General features: G+C 49.7%; 1 pseudogene; it reads right to left on the reverse strand.

The window, feature by feature from the left end:
- LOC139826870 (dynein axonemal heavy chain 9-like) overlaps nucleotides 1-15,079 on the reverse strand; it is a 66,044-nt pseudogene that overhangs the window by 48,977 nt on the left and 1,988 nt on the right.

Here is a 15,079-nt window from a genome sequence, read left to right on the forward strand (position 1 = left end):
TATCACGGCCAGAGCTGAGGAACCAGCAGTTACCTGTGTTTTCGAGGAGGTACTTGAGTGAGCACTCAATGGCAGTGAAGAATCCATCCAGAACTATCTCATCCACGTAATCCACATAGGCCTTCCAGATGTCAGATGCTGGGTCTGCAAGTAAGAGGCTCTGGTTTTCCTGGAAGAAAAAGACGACACTCTGAAATACAGCGGGGCTGAGTCTGTCCTACAAGAGCTGCCCACAGCTGAGGACTCATGGCAATGAGCACACAGGTACCAGCCCTGCGGGGGGTGAGAAACCAGACAGACGGATGTTGCTGCTGGTAGCATGGCCACAATTTTCTCCTTCTGTCAAGGGCTGCTTTGTCATCTGAAGCAACTCAAAATAATCACAAGGTAAAAATGGAGTGCGTGAGAGACTTAGCAGCCCTGCAACCTTCTCCTCCCTCTTCTCTGAGGCCAAAGGGCTCAAGGGTGCTTTGCAGACCTGGGCCAAAGGCTCATCCCAATGCATGAAGCCTCAGTCCTTGTGGCCTGTATAATGTTACCTTGGGTGGATGAGTCCTTCCAAGTGGACTGCTTACACCTCTGCCCTACAAATGGTCATCTCAAAACAAGAGAACTTTAAAATTCAGAAAAGGGTTTTTAAATAAACCAAGTGAAAATAGTTAAAGATTGGGATCAGAAGACAAAGGGTTGGCTTACAGCCTCCCTTCTCAGCTTATTGCGTTCCTTACCTCCAGGCAAGTTCACAGTCAGGAAATTCACGGTTTTCTAGGCCACAGAATGGCCCCATCCTTCTTGCGTCTCCTCTTCCACACCCACAAGACCAGCCTGGGTATCCATCCCCTGCACCTCCCAGGCTCTGCCGTGATCCTGTTCCGGCCTTGCTATGCCCTCTGAGGGCTCTTTCTCCTAAGCCTGCCAGGGGCTCTCAACACAGGCACGGGCTCAAAAAAAACGTAAGGTCCAGCTTGCAGTCTGCTGCCAGGGGTTCAAAGCTGGCTGTATTTCATCTCTGGGGACACAGGAGAGGGTGCCATTCCCAGTGGCATGGCAGCTTGGCACACATGAGATCATAGAATCATTCTGGTTGGAAGAGACCCTCAAGATCATCGAATCCAACCATAACCTAACTCCACCACTAACCCATGTCCCTAAGAACCCCATCTGTACATTTGTTAACACCTCCAGGGATGTGACTCCACCACTGCTCTGGGCAGCCTATTCCAAAGCTTCACAATCCTCTCTGTGAATTATTTTTTCCTAATATCCAATCTGAACTTTCCTTGGTGCAACTTGAGGCCACTTCCTCTCATCCTATCTCTTACTACTTGGGAGAAGAGACCAACCCCCTCCATGCTCCAACCTCCTTTCAGACAGTTGCAGAGAGCAAGAAGGTCTGGCCTCAGCCTCCTCAAGATAGAGTGGCATTGCCAATTGGGCTTGAGTCAACCCAGAGTTGCTGCTCCCCAACTTTACACATCAACGCTGAGTGATTAAACTGTTAACAGAGCAAGCCAGGGCTCTGGTGCCTTGCAGACTCACCTCCACATTTTGCTGACACAAGAGAAAGGGGAACTTCACAGGACTGAACACTATGGGAATGCCCATTTGAAAGCACCACCCCCTCTTCACCGTCCCATGCCCTTGTATTTGACAATGCCCCCTTGTCACTGGTGTTCTACTGAACCTTTACTCCAGAGGCCTCATCCTGGTGCAAAAGGGCAATGCAAGCCAGCATCTCACTGTCCTGCCTGTGCTTGTGGGTGCACGTACCCAAACTCTCTGTGCTCTTCTCTCAGCAGCCTCAAGACTCACCTGCTCAAAAGAAGACCTGAACACCCAAGGGAAACACAGCAGACCAGCTCTTGGCCCCTTTGCTGCTGTTCCTCCAGGTTTGACCAGCACAGCAGGACAGAGGCATGGGGACATCCTATTTTGGGCCACGGTGCCTTTCCCTCCCCAGGACCTTCATGCTGCTTTGCAGTTGGTCCTGCCCTGTGAGCCACCAGAGCAGCGGTGCCAGCCCTTCTGCCTTGGCCACAGCCCCATGTTCTCTCCGGTCAATTTAGGAAGTGTTCCCATCTTTTGGGTGTAGCTGGAGGTGGTTGAGCCTGTCACAGCTGTAGCAGCAGGACAACGTGGGCATAGTAAAATCCTCGCCGTGGGTTCAGAGGGTACAGAAGTGGGTCAGAAGCCCAAGGCTGAGTGCAGACAGTGAAGTAAGGTGAGCAACAAGGGCTCAGTGTCCCAGAGAGGGTCAGCCCAGTCTCTCCAGAGTCCAAGGCCAGATGGTGACCCTCAGGAGTGGGCTGGACCTAAAATCCATCTGCCTTCCAGCCAAGGTGCTGTCCCTGACACGCTAAAACCTCTGGGCAGGTGAGGCGCAGAGATTTGGGCTTTCTCCTGCTCTGCAAAGAGGACTCTCAGCTCTGGCAAAGCCACTGGAAAAAACCCAGGGTTCAGACAGCAGCTTTTTTCTTGTTACTCAGCTTCTCCCTGGACTGACAGCGTCACCTCCTGCTCCCACAGAGGAACAACAAGCCTAAAGCAGAAAGGTCAGCCACAGCCAGCTGCCTCTCCATTTTAAGGTGAATATTTCGGAGGAGTTTTTCCTCTGAGCAGGATCCCAAAGCCTGATGCACGACTCCCCTCTAGTGGCTTCACAAGAACCAGGACTGGGAGCCAGACTGGGCTGCATCGGCTCCCACTCCTGCTCCAAACTCGGTGCCTGGTCAGCAGCCCCGCACACTCAGCTGTACCAGCTCACCCATCAAAGTATTCCTTAATCAACAACAGGTAAGTTTTTCAAATGAGTTAAGGGAGTTAATTTTAAGGTGAAGCAGCTCTGGACATTTTCACCAGAGCGGAGAGACACCCAGAGCCTATGAAGAGTCAACAAACCCCTGGAGAAGGTCCCCCCTCACCTTCACCAGCAGATGAATCCTCTGCCCTGACTCTCGGACAAGGCTGTAACGCCGTTCCAGGCGGTCCTGACAGTCCTCCAGGCTCAGCAGCGATTCTCTTTTACAATCTCTTCTCACAAATATGGGCGACGCCCACGATCCCACGATGGTCTGGATCTCCTCAACATTGTTTTTGGCTTTCTGTATCCTCTGCTCGAGGTCATGGACATCATCCATCACCATGGAGATGTGATCCCAGACACCTGGTAAAAAATGAGATGATTGACTACTTTTTTTCAGAGCTGCATGGCCAAGCTCTTGTGCACTCTCCATAAGACTTTTCCCCCACGGTTTCATGTATTTCTCACCCATCATTAACACAAGAGACTTACCACCTCAACCAAAAGAGTCACTTCTAGCTCCCTCCTACCCCAACAATCCATGGTACAGCTGCAGCCTCTGTTTTCTGCCAGGAGCACCAGCACCGTGGGGACGTCTGACACTTCCCCCTTTCCCGTACCCAGATTTAATCTGCTACCAGAGAGAGAACAAGGACAACAGGCTGAGTGTTCCTGCCACTGTCACTAGAGCAGGGACCCACAGCCCCACAAACACAGGCTGTGACAGCCCAAGGTACCAGCGAGGGCTGCATTTAGATTCAGGGAACTTCATCTGCAGGAAAGTCCCTTCATCTTTGTTGTGCAATGGAGAAAGAGTTTTTCAGCATGAGGAATTCTGCTTTGCAAGTTCCCAAGGGAGGACACTTGTTCCTGTTCATACCACAAGCCTGATGACAGAAATATATATTCCAACAGCGAGCAGTTTGCTTTCACCAAGAGGAAACAAATTGTCTTCCTCCATTCTGCTTTGCAGTTAAAACTGATCAAGCAAGAACACTGGTTAAATCATCCCAAAGTCACGGTGCACAAACCTCACCACTAACCACAGTATTTCATCTGGCTGGAAAGGATAACGAGGTGGCCCTGGCCCCCACCGGGAGAAGTCTGTCCCAAGCCAGATGGCTGGGCCAAGGGGTCCCAGTCCCTGCACAACTCAGGGAGAAAGCAGTGCCTTGGGGACACAGGGACATGACCACACAGTGGGTCACTTGGGCTGGCACGGGCAGGGAGCAGACTCTTCAACCCCAGCCTTGCCAGCTCTCACAAACCCCAATCTTGCCGTTTCCTCAGCATCACTGCTTACAGGGCAGCCTCTCTTCCCCAAAAGCCCAGAGGGAAGCTGAAGGGATCAGGATCCTGTCCCCAGCCCAAGCAGATCAAGGTAAGATGGGAAGGAGCAGGCAGGCTGGGGGCTGCCCTTTGTCTCCCCAGTGCTGGCTCTGCTGGAGAGTCCCCTGCCCTGCTGTGAACTGTCACTGGGAACCAGGTGATGGAGGCTGGGGACATGGGAGGAATCTGATGAGACCCAAGTGAGCAGGTTAACCATGAGCAATGTGCCCTGTGGCCAAGAAGGTTGATGGTACCTGGGCTGCGTGAGTAGGAGTGTGGCCAGCAGGTCGAGGGAGGTGAATCCTCCCCCTCTGCTCTGCACTCGTGAGGCCCCATCTGAGTGGTGTGTCCAGTTCTGGGCACCCCAGTTTAAGAAGGACAAGGAATTACTGGGGAGAGCCCAGCGGTGGCTACCAAGATGCTGAGGGGTCTAGAGCATTTTTCTTCTGAGGACAGGCTGAGAGAGCTGGGGCTGTTGAGCTGGAGAAGAGAAGCTGAGAGGGATCTGATCAATGGGATCAATATCTCAGGGTGGGTGTCAGAGGATGGACCAGACTCTGTTCAGTGGTGCCCAGCACCAGGGTGAGGGGCAACGGGCACAGACTGAAACACAGGAGGCTCCATCTGAACATGAGCAGAAACTTGTTTGCTGGGAGGTGCCAGAGCCTGGCCCAGGCTGCCCAGAACGGGTGTGGAGTCTCCTTCTCTGAGACATTGAAACCCGCCTGGACCCACCTGTGTGATCTGCTCTGTGACCCTGCGTGAGCAGGGGGGTTGGACTGGGAGATCTCCAGAGGTCTCTTCAGCCCTCACCAGTCTGGGATTCTGTGAAATCCTGTACGGCCTCTTTTGCCCTAACACAGAGCTAGCTCACCCTCCATCTTCCAGTTGAGTGTTTCTTCTGCCTTCTTCAGCTTCAAGTTAATATCCCACAGCTGCTCCTGTATGAGAGGGTATTCGACCTCCAGGACTGTCTTCAGGACCTTGTTGTATCTGTTCACCATCAGCTCCAAGTTGGCCGCCAGCTGCCGGTATGACTCCTTGGAGGAATAGATTTCTGCTGCCGTGGGTGGGATGGCTCCCAGGCGGCTGCCAGACAGGTAGCTCAGCTCCCTCAGCACCGACACCAGCTGCAGAAACAAGGCAGAGAGCTGAATGTGAGACAATCCTCCCCATTCACCTGGTAGACACCCTCCCGTCAATTCTGGGGATCTTAGGGGGTTCCTGCTGTTTTATTCACAAAGCAGTACGCTCTGAGAAGGGCCTGGACACCTCCTAGTCCAGACCATCTCCCTCCCATTGATCTTTGCCTCTGATTTGCTTCCCAATCAAAGACATCTAGCTCTGTTAACTACCCAGCCAGCAAACCCTGTGCAGCCTCTAAAAGCCATGATGATCTCTGGTCTTCTCAGCTATCCTCATCAATACAGTCTTTCAGCAATACTGTGCCTGCAGGAGGAGGCACAACCAAAAGCATCTTTGAGTTGTGATGGAACGGGATTGAGTGGGTTATTAAACTATAAACCCAAGTAGAAGTGAGTCCCTGCAACAAACGGAGCAGCAAGGTCTTCCAACGCAATATATCACTTCTAAGACAAAAAAAAAAAATCTTTGCTCAGTTTAGTGGCTTGTGAGAGGGAAAATGCTCCTGAAACTGCACATTTTGGCTGGGTGACAGAAATTCAGTATATTGTATGGGCAATGGCAGGGGTGAGGAGTATCTACAATACTAAAGTGACTATGTCCACAATGACAAGAAGAGGAAAGAAAGACGGAGCGCAGAAGGGTGAAGGGAGCAGTTTGAGGAGGTGGATGGAAGAGGATGGGATGGGAGGAAGGGAAAAGCAGGGGATTGAGGGAGCAGGAGGCCAAGTGAGATAGAACCAAACTCCCCTCCCTTTTATGCACTGGAATGTCTGAGACATCCCCACCATGGTGTCAAGGATGTCTTACCCTCTTTCCCTCTCCTCCATGGAAGGTGAGCTCTGGAAGATTCTTTAATGTTGAAGGGTTGCAAATACATCCTCCCTTTAGGCAAAATGAGGTGCTCCTATCTGCTCTGAAGGGCATGAAGGGGCTGCTAAGCAGGCACCTGAGGACATGAGGCAGTCCTCAGTATGGAAAGCTGAGAGCAGCGCAGAAGCACTCAGAGACTGGAGCTGAGAACATGCTCAGCACGTCACAGGCTCCAAACCCTGGCACCAGGGTGAAGGGTGGAAAACATGCCCTGGGGCCATTTGCTTCCCACCTTAGCAAGGAGATTCCAAGGAGCTGGACAAATCCTTTGTCTGAGAGCCAAGCTGGAATGAGCTCTGGAACCTCAACACTTTTCTCTAACAGCAGCAAGTCCCAGGGAAAGGGGGAAGTGTTTGATGTTTTCCCAGGCCCCTGAGATTCAGCACCTCCGCAGCAAATGGCATTTCACATTTGAGAGGCCCCAGCTCTCATCAGGCCCCAGAACCTTTGAATCCACCTCTGCACTCTGCTGGCTTGGACCCTGCCTCTGCTTTGGGCAGGGGGATGGTCAGGCCTCCCTGTGCTGGAGAGGGCAGCCCTAGGGAACAGAGACCTACTGGAAGCCTCCTGCACCACAATTAAGGAAATCCAACAGCCACAACACTGAAGTAACAGAACAAACCTTTCCTGGGATTTTTATACCCTTTCAGGAAGCTCAGATTTCAGGTAAACATAACACGAACCCACGTCTGTAGGATGATGCTCCTACGCTCCCCACACCAGCGTCAAACCAACCTGCTCTGGAGATGTTGACACCAGTTAACATCCGGCTACTCACAGACTTTCTGGCTTTAATTACAATCTGCGCTGCTTAAACTGTAATCCTGATATTTTACCAGGAGACAGAGCCCACAAAGGGGATGGTTAATTCATGTCACCCGTAACAGATGCTCCAGGGACCTCAGCAGAACAGATCTAGTAGCGATCCCACCAGACTTGCCATGCACGGTGGGGCACAGCTTGGAGACGTGCCCTCCAGCAGACAGGAAAGCTAGTTCTTACCTGGGGATCAAAAGTAACTGTGATCAGTTTGGTTTCTGGATCTCGCCGGATAAGCGGTTGAGTAAGGTTGTACTGTGATTTTTCAGAGACTGTCTGGGACCAGTCTGCATAGAGCTTCTCCTGATACCTGCCGAAAAACAAACAAACAAATTAAAACATCCACCACGTAGCTGCCAAGCCCGCACACCAAGACATAGAACCAAATAAAAGCCAAGTCCACTTCTGAGGGCTGAAGAACATCAAGGAATATTTAAAACCCACCCACACCACCTCCATAAAGATCTTGGCTTCAAAGACAAACACCTGAAAACCAGTGACAGCATCAAGTCAGGAAAACAAAGATCCCCCAAGTACCATTCTTAGCAGAGGATTCAAATTTGGGGACAAACATTCAAAAGCTCAGAGCAATCAGTTCAGTTTTAGCATCAAACATTAAGATATTAAGTGAGGTGCAACGAATCCCACTCCCACTTGTGGAACACACACATTACAGCCACGGTAAGTACACTGTGAATGGGCACAAGTGGATTGAGACTTCTGGTCAGCTCAGGTTTTCTACCACAGCATCTCCTACATCCAAAAGAATCTCGTTCCAACATTTCTGCTGGGCTGCACAGCCCCTGTCCCTCCCATGCAAACTTCTCATTTCAAGATATCACAGAAAGACTGTGGTGTGTAGCAAAGGATTCCTCCTCCTCTCTCATCACAAAATTCCTTCTGGCTTAGAAAGAGACATTCTCAGGCCCTGGGCTTGCAAATGTGCTGAAAGGTGGTTTAGAGAAGGAGAAGGAAATGGCCTCAAGTTGCACCAGGGGAGGTTCAGACTGGATATTAGGAAACATTTCTTCCCCAAAGGGCTGTCGGGCATTGGAACAGGCTGCGAGGGCAGTGGTGGAGTCATCATCCCTGGAGGGGTGGACAGACGTGGAGACGAGGTTCTCAGGGACACGGGGCAGTGCCAGGGTTGTGTTAATGGATGGACATGAGGGTCTCTTCCAACCAAAACAATTCTATGATTCTATAAGGTTTGGCTTTTTTTCATATAGTTACAGTCATGCCTGAGCCACCACTTACCTGTCGAGCAGCTGGATCATTTCTTCATACTTCTCTATCACCCTTCTTCCTTCAGCAGAGTCCAAGCAGCTGGTGGCACAACAGACAAGCTCAGCGTTACATTCAGCCCTGTGAGGCTGCAGTCTCTATTTACCCCTTCCCAAAACCACCCACCACCTTGCAGGCAGAGCCTGGCTGGGGATCTTACATTCCAACCCCACCATATCGCCCAAAACCATTTCACTGCACAAAAGCTCTCCAAGCCCCAGTGCGCCCTTTTGCGGGTGTTTGCATGGCAACTGGCAAATGAGAACCACGTCCTGGGGGAAGAACAAGGGCCCAGAGCTGCTGGAGGAACACTGGTCTCCGTAACATACTCAATGCTCCGGTGTTTGCACAGAGCAGGGCAACCTCTGCTCACCAGCCACCACTTTCTGAGGTCAAAGAGGCACAGAAAGAAGCAGAGTGTGGCTCCCGGCAGATGAAGCTCTTGGCGGTGCCCAATTCATGCCCCTCAAACCGAAGAGCAAAGGTGTCCCAGAGTGCGGGAGGCAGAGCCCTGGCCACGCTGCCAGGGCTGTACAGCCCAGGGAACAGCAGGCCAGAGGAATTCTTATCATGCTGTCTTTTCCCCACTGTTTCATCTACAATATCCAAGTTTTCCTCAAGATGGTTGTTGATTTTGGAGGACATATTGACAAAACTTGAATTAACTTAACCAAAAGCTGGAAAAAAGGAGCGCCTGAGCAGTCACCGCTGGGCAAGTGCTGAGAAACCTGCTGGAAGCAAACAAGTCCTCTGAGCAAATCCAAGTAAATCCCAGCAAAACCACTTTTGTTTCTCCTTTTTAATCCTTTTTCCCTTTCAACAGCATCATGTCACCACCGTTGCAGAGCATGTTATTAACTACTCTAAACAGAGGACAGAAAATCAGTGTGAAATGCAGATCTGGGTCCTTCATGGTGGACAAAAATTTGCCATTTAGGTTCAAATCAGACATGATAACTTGGGCTCTGTGCTGGGAACAGCCCAAGAGTTTGTTTCATTGCACCAATGTCTTTGCTGCTGCAGAATAACTGTGCACTTAAAGACACTTAATGGCAAGATACAGTGAGAGAAGGTTACAAACACGGTACAGTGACGGTCAACTTATTTTGGTCAAGTACATTAAAAAAGTGGATCCATTTACACAGAATCCTGACCAGCACACGTGAAGCCATTCCTGTGAGCTACCAGGTGCAGTCCCTAGAACACCCTCAGTTGTCATAAGTCCAACACCGCCTTGCTTACAGAGCTCTTAAATGTTGTCTCATGTGGTGCCAGCTGTGAGTATGAGGCCATACTTCCCTGACACCATCCGTTATAACAAGCATTTGGGTGATAAATATACCAGCATTGGTTTCTTTCCTTGATCTTGGGAGATGGCTCCTTTGTTTAACGCTGAGAAAGTTTTCTTCTGCCCAACAAAATGCTCGTCTGCTCCCCAACATGCAAACCCAGCTCCATCGACCCATCTCAGCTGAGTCCAGCCCAGCACTTCTCTGCTATTCACAGTTTGGATGATGCCAGAACCAGGACTTGCAGCTGAGGAGGTCCTGGAGAACATGCTGAGTGGGATTGCAGCAGGAAAGGTTCTGATACCTCTTTCAATTGCAACCCGGGAACTATGTCTGAAAGCTGAATAGCCCACTGTGCCTCTTAATCGCTTCAAAACAAATCCAGTTAATGAGTTTCTTAAAAAAAATAATGATCACAAGGAAGCTGAAAAGCACCAGTGCAACCACTTCACACCTCTTTGACTAAGAATTATTTCAGCTATAACCATGGGATAATGTTCACCACAGAAAGAAAATCAGATTGATTACAGAGAAGATAGCAAGGTGGTCATAAAGCAACTTAGCTGGAACAGACACGCACAGATGTGGGATGTGCCTGAAGTGATCAAACGGCACCTGGATTCGCGCTCGCAGCTCCTGCGCCCAGCGCAGCGCTCCAGCCACCAGCGGCATGTTCTTGTGCACAGGGGGGATCCTGGGGAGGGCACATTGGAACAGCGTTTGACTGAACGCTGCACTTGTAACCCCAAAGATGCAACAACAGAACCTCATTTGCAGAAAACTGCTCTGATTTCCCAGCTTCCTTCCTTAAATCCAACATCCGCCACACTGATGTAGGTCTGTGACCAAGGCGAGTGCCTCTGGATCTTGAATAAGGAGCTGAGATCGAACGAGAAGCCCAGACTATGTCCAAACCTGAGCTGATGTGAGGTGTCCCTTGCCTGGGACACATTCCCCGCCCCTCACAAACACTGACATAGGGATTTCTGACCAGGAGTTACTTCTGTCCGTCTTATCTAACAGCCACAGAACAATAACCACAAATTCACAGCAAATGATTCTCTCCATGATTCTCTCCAGTCCAGGACTTGTCTCGTTCCAGTATGATCTTTCTGAGGCAAGTAAACAGGTTATTGTTCAAAATGACACACTTGAATCCTCATAATCTGATAGAAATCCACCCATTCCCCCCTGTGCCAACAGTCACGGGGAATAATAAACTTGGAAAAGGCTGATTAAACCCTTGGTTACAAAGTCCCACTCGCATACTTTGCATTTTAAGCATTGTAAGGGAAACAAAATAAATTCATTCTGAGGAGCACATGAGTGGGTTTGCAGGTCCCATGGGGTGTTGGAGGCAGCACACAAATGTGGAGAGAAACCTCCTGTCACAGCCTCGCTGGGAGAAAAGCTCAGCATGTGTCTCCATTCCCAGTCACATATCATGCATACACATTTGAAAAAGGGTATTTTTACTCCTAACCAATTATTTGCTTTAATACTAAGAACAGAGCTTTCCCAGACATTTCCATTGCCACTAGGAGCTACAGAGGCTGAAAACATCTGCAATTTGTAAAGTTTTGGGTTCCTTAGAAAAATAAATCATTTCCCCCCCAAATTAATCTCAATCAAACTCCCTGTAAAACCCATGTTACTCAGCACGTTCTACCTACCGAGCTTCAGCTCTGCCTGGATGTGCCGGGAGCAGATCAGCCTGGCGTGGTCCAGGGCCCTGCTGAACATGCTGATGAGGACGGAGTATTTGCCAGCAGCATCTGCAGCGACTACCGGTCGCTCCAAAAGGCTCCCGAACATGTCCAGCAGCTGTTGGGGTGAACACGCAGGAAAAGAAGAGGGGAAAAATTTACAACCCCGACTCCTGCAGAGAGATCAGCTGGGACCTTCCTCCCCAGCCCAGATGCTTCAATACTGTCCGCACCGATGGGCACTTTGGAAAAAGGAAATTTGCTCCCTTTGTTACGGGGCCTCTCAGACTTTCTCTGGGGTTGGACCACATTCCAACTGTTGTTCTTCAAATGCTTCAAGATTTTCTATTTTTTTCAAAAAACTTACAAAGATAAACACTGTCACTTGCTAAAGTCTTTTCTACAAATGCTTATATTGATTTTTTTAAAAAAATACCATTTATTATTTCTGCAAGATAGATTAATTGATAAATAAACCAGCTTTGTTTCTAGAAAACCTGTTTCCAAAACTGAAACAGATCCATGTATTAATAATATTAACAAATTGATACTAACAATATCAATTCTCACCAGGAAATCCTAGAAAAAGCATGATTTCCCCCGACTTGCAGAGAGAGACACAAATATATCTCCTGGCATCCAAAAGCTTTGTGAGGGACCCACCAGCCTGAGCATCCCAAACCAAGAGCAGCCCAAAAGCTACAAGTCCCACTGTCCCACCAGCAAACACCAGCCCCATGTGCCTGTGGCTCCAGCACTGCCTGGTCTCCTCAGCGTGATTCTCACCGAGCCGGGTGCCCTGATTTCCCTTTTAGGGAAGAGCAAGGGAGCGATAAACAAACCTTGAAGGCGTGGTCCAAGTTGGAGGCGTCATCAAAAGCCTGGATGAAAATGGTGCCCAGCCGACGGTCCATGTCTTCTACTTTCTGCTGGAAACCAAAGGCATCCTGCTCAAAGTCCTGCACAAAGGCAAAACACAAGCTGTGAGGCTGCAAGATGGCACTAGGAAGGTACCTGTAACTCCTCGATCCAGAGATGCCCTCTCTTATTCACCGTGAACTAAGCCACTCCTCTGGCCAATCTTCAGCCATCGCAACGTGGCAAAGTCCTCACAAAGCTTGAGAACATTTCTGTGCTGTCCCATGGCTGAGATGTTGGCCCTTTCTCTGGGAGGGACCCTTTGGTCCTGAGGGCTTTCCACAGCCCACATGGCACTATCTTCAGCCTACAGGCAAGATGGACTATTTCCACACCCTCTCCCCCACCACTTGGCCTGAAGACCACACCATCATCCAGAAAACCCACGGACGCACCTGCTGAGTCCCAAATCCAACCTACTTTCAAGTCAAAACAAGCCTGTGGTTCCATGGTGAGCTGGTTGTGAGTGAGGCAGTTTCAAAACACTCGCACAGGTTGCCCAGAGAGGCTGTGGAGTCTCCACACTTGGACATAGGTAATCTTGGAGATATTTCACCTGACCAGTCACAGTCCTGCTCTAGCTGAGCCTGCTTTGAGCAGGGAAGGTGGACTGGGTGATCTCCAGAGGTCCTTTTCAAACTCAACAGTACTGGGTTTCTGTAATTTCCATCATCTTCTTGCACTGCTTTTCTTGCTTCAATTGTAATAAATCCTTTGAACTTCAAGAGTAACATCTATATTTGTTTTCCTACACGTAAAAGAGTCCAAATCAAAGACTGAACTTGACAGTCCGTGACAGTCCTTCTGTTCTAGCTTGGACAAAACCACTAAAAATGAGGTCATGTGTCTCTTTTCCAAAGGACAAAGTGCAAGGAAATAGCTTTTACTATTGCTACTGCTGAGCTCCAGCAGATCCAGATGCCATGTTTTAGCTAAAAAAAACGGCTCCAGCAGTGGCAGAGGGTGCAAAACTAGAGCACTGAAAGAACAAACATGACTCAGAGTCACACAAATGGCCATGGGGTCACCAAACCCAAGCCACCTCCTGCAGAGCCACTGTCACCTCTCCTCTGTGCCTGCCCTGCTGAAGGAGGGGTGCTATGGAGCAAGCAGCTTTCCAGCAAGAAACACTGGGGACGTGCCACCCCCTGCAGAGATGTACTGGGAGCTGCAGGAAGCAAAGCACGAGCCACCCATCCCCACACCAGGCAGGTCCCAGAGGGCTGGGAATATTCCTTTAATTAAAGCACTACTGATAATAAAATAGAGCATCCTTGAATTCTGAGAGCCCCAGATGCCATGTGTTCATCTAGGCAGGAGCGAACACATCCCAGAGATGATCTGAGTTGGCCCTCATCAGGCAAACTACCTTGTTTTTCCAAAACTAAGACAGAGTCTTATATTAATTTTTGCTGCAAAAGATGCTTACTTTTTTACATGTATAGCTGCCTGGACCCTATTTAAATTGACTTTTTTATGAACTGTAACTAGGGCTAATTTTTTGAATAGGGTTCATATTTCAAGCATCCTGAAAAATCATGCTATAGCTTGTTTTTGGGGTAGGTCTTATTTTTGGGGAAACATGGTAAATACCAAGAGCAGGAAAGCAAAGAGATGTGGGTGTTGGTATAGCTCTTATACCTCAGCAAGCACCATGTACAGCAAAAGCTTGTGCATAACTCATGGAAATCCCAGTTTCCCAGCTGCACTGATCTAAGGTGCTGATCTAGCAAGATATGTTAGATATAGACGTGCAAGAAGTCCCAAATCTCTGCAGGAAAGGCCAGCGGCTCCCTGTTCCCTCCAGTACCAGATCAGATCATAATGAAAGGAGGAAAGAGCTGGGAAGAAGATAGCAGGAAACTGCTGCTTTGGAAACATGCACATGTTCCTGATGTTCCCGCAAACTGGTCCCACCTACCGTGTTGGTCAGGTCAAGACAGTCATAGGTTCGCTCTGAAAACACCTTGTATGCCTCCTGGAATTCCTCATACATGTCCAGGACCTGCTGGCCCAGGGTCTTCCCTTTAATCCCACTGAATTCAATTTTCTCCAGCTTCATCAAGTCCAAGGAAGTTGCCAGGAGATCCTTCAAAGTCAACGGAGGGAGACACAGGTCATGATGTTGACAAAAGAAGATGACAACAGCTGTCACGACAGAGTTGCACTTGCTGAGGGACCTTCCCAAGCACAGCGCTGGTGCTCAGGCTGGGTGGCAGGGATGGGAAGGGGGGAGCCTGATCTGCCTGTCCTGAGCATCAGTGGCTGCTCATAACACGTCCCTGCCCAGTGAGACCTGCTGCAGCCACTAGAAATACCATGACAACTGTAAAATCGCTTTTAAGTGTATTTAAAGGACAGATCCAAAGCAGGATATGAGACTCTTATATGTCATCCAGCATAGCTAAGAATCCCAATTTTATAGGTATTAACCAAGGACAGATTTCTAATATTTACAGGTACCCAAACTGTCCAAAGCTCCTGCGCAGTCAAACCTCCACGTGTCCAAGTGGGTGTTGCAGCACCTGCCCCGCTGGCCCTCTCTGCTGAGGTGGCACACGGGTCCTTCCCTTCCCTTCCCATCCTCTGCAGCCTGGCAGTGTCACCTCTTGGGAAAATGTCCCGCTCCCCCAGTGGTGGTGGCAGCACTGGGCAGCTCTGCTGCCATCCCACCTCATCTGTCTCCCTAGGTAGGGCCAAGTAAGGGCTGGTTGAACATCCATTGTCTCAGAGGACCAGGAGAAATGTGCACAGGAATGTACTGGTGGCCACTCTCTGCTTGCACTTGTCCTGGGGCCACCCGAGCAGGGCAGCAGGTTTTACCACAGACACGTAATATGAAACAGTGCAACGAACCAAAGGAAAGGGATCCTTCCCTCTTCACGTGCTCATGGGCTACCCATGCACCAGTGTAACTG

The sequence above is a fragment of the Patagioenas fasciata genome, unplaced genomic scaffold (assembly GCF_037038585.1).
Source record: "Patagioenas fasciata isolate bPatFas1 unplaced genomic scaffold, bPatFas1.hap1 Unplaced_5, whole genome shotgun sequence".
NCBI lineage: Eukaryota > Metazoa > Chordata > Aves > Columbiformes > Columbidae > Patagioenas > Patagioenas fasciata.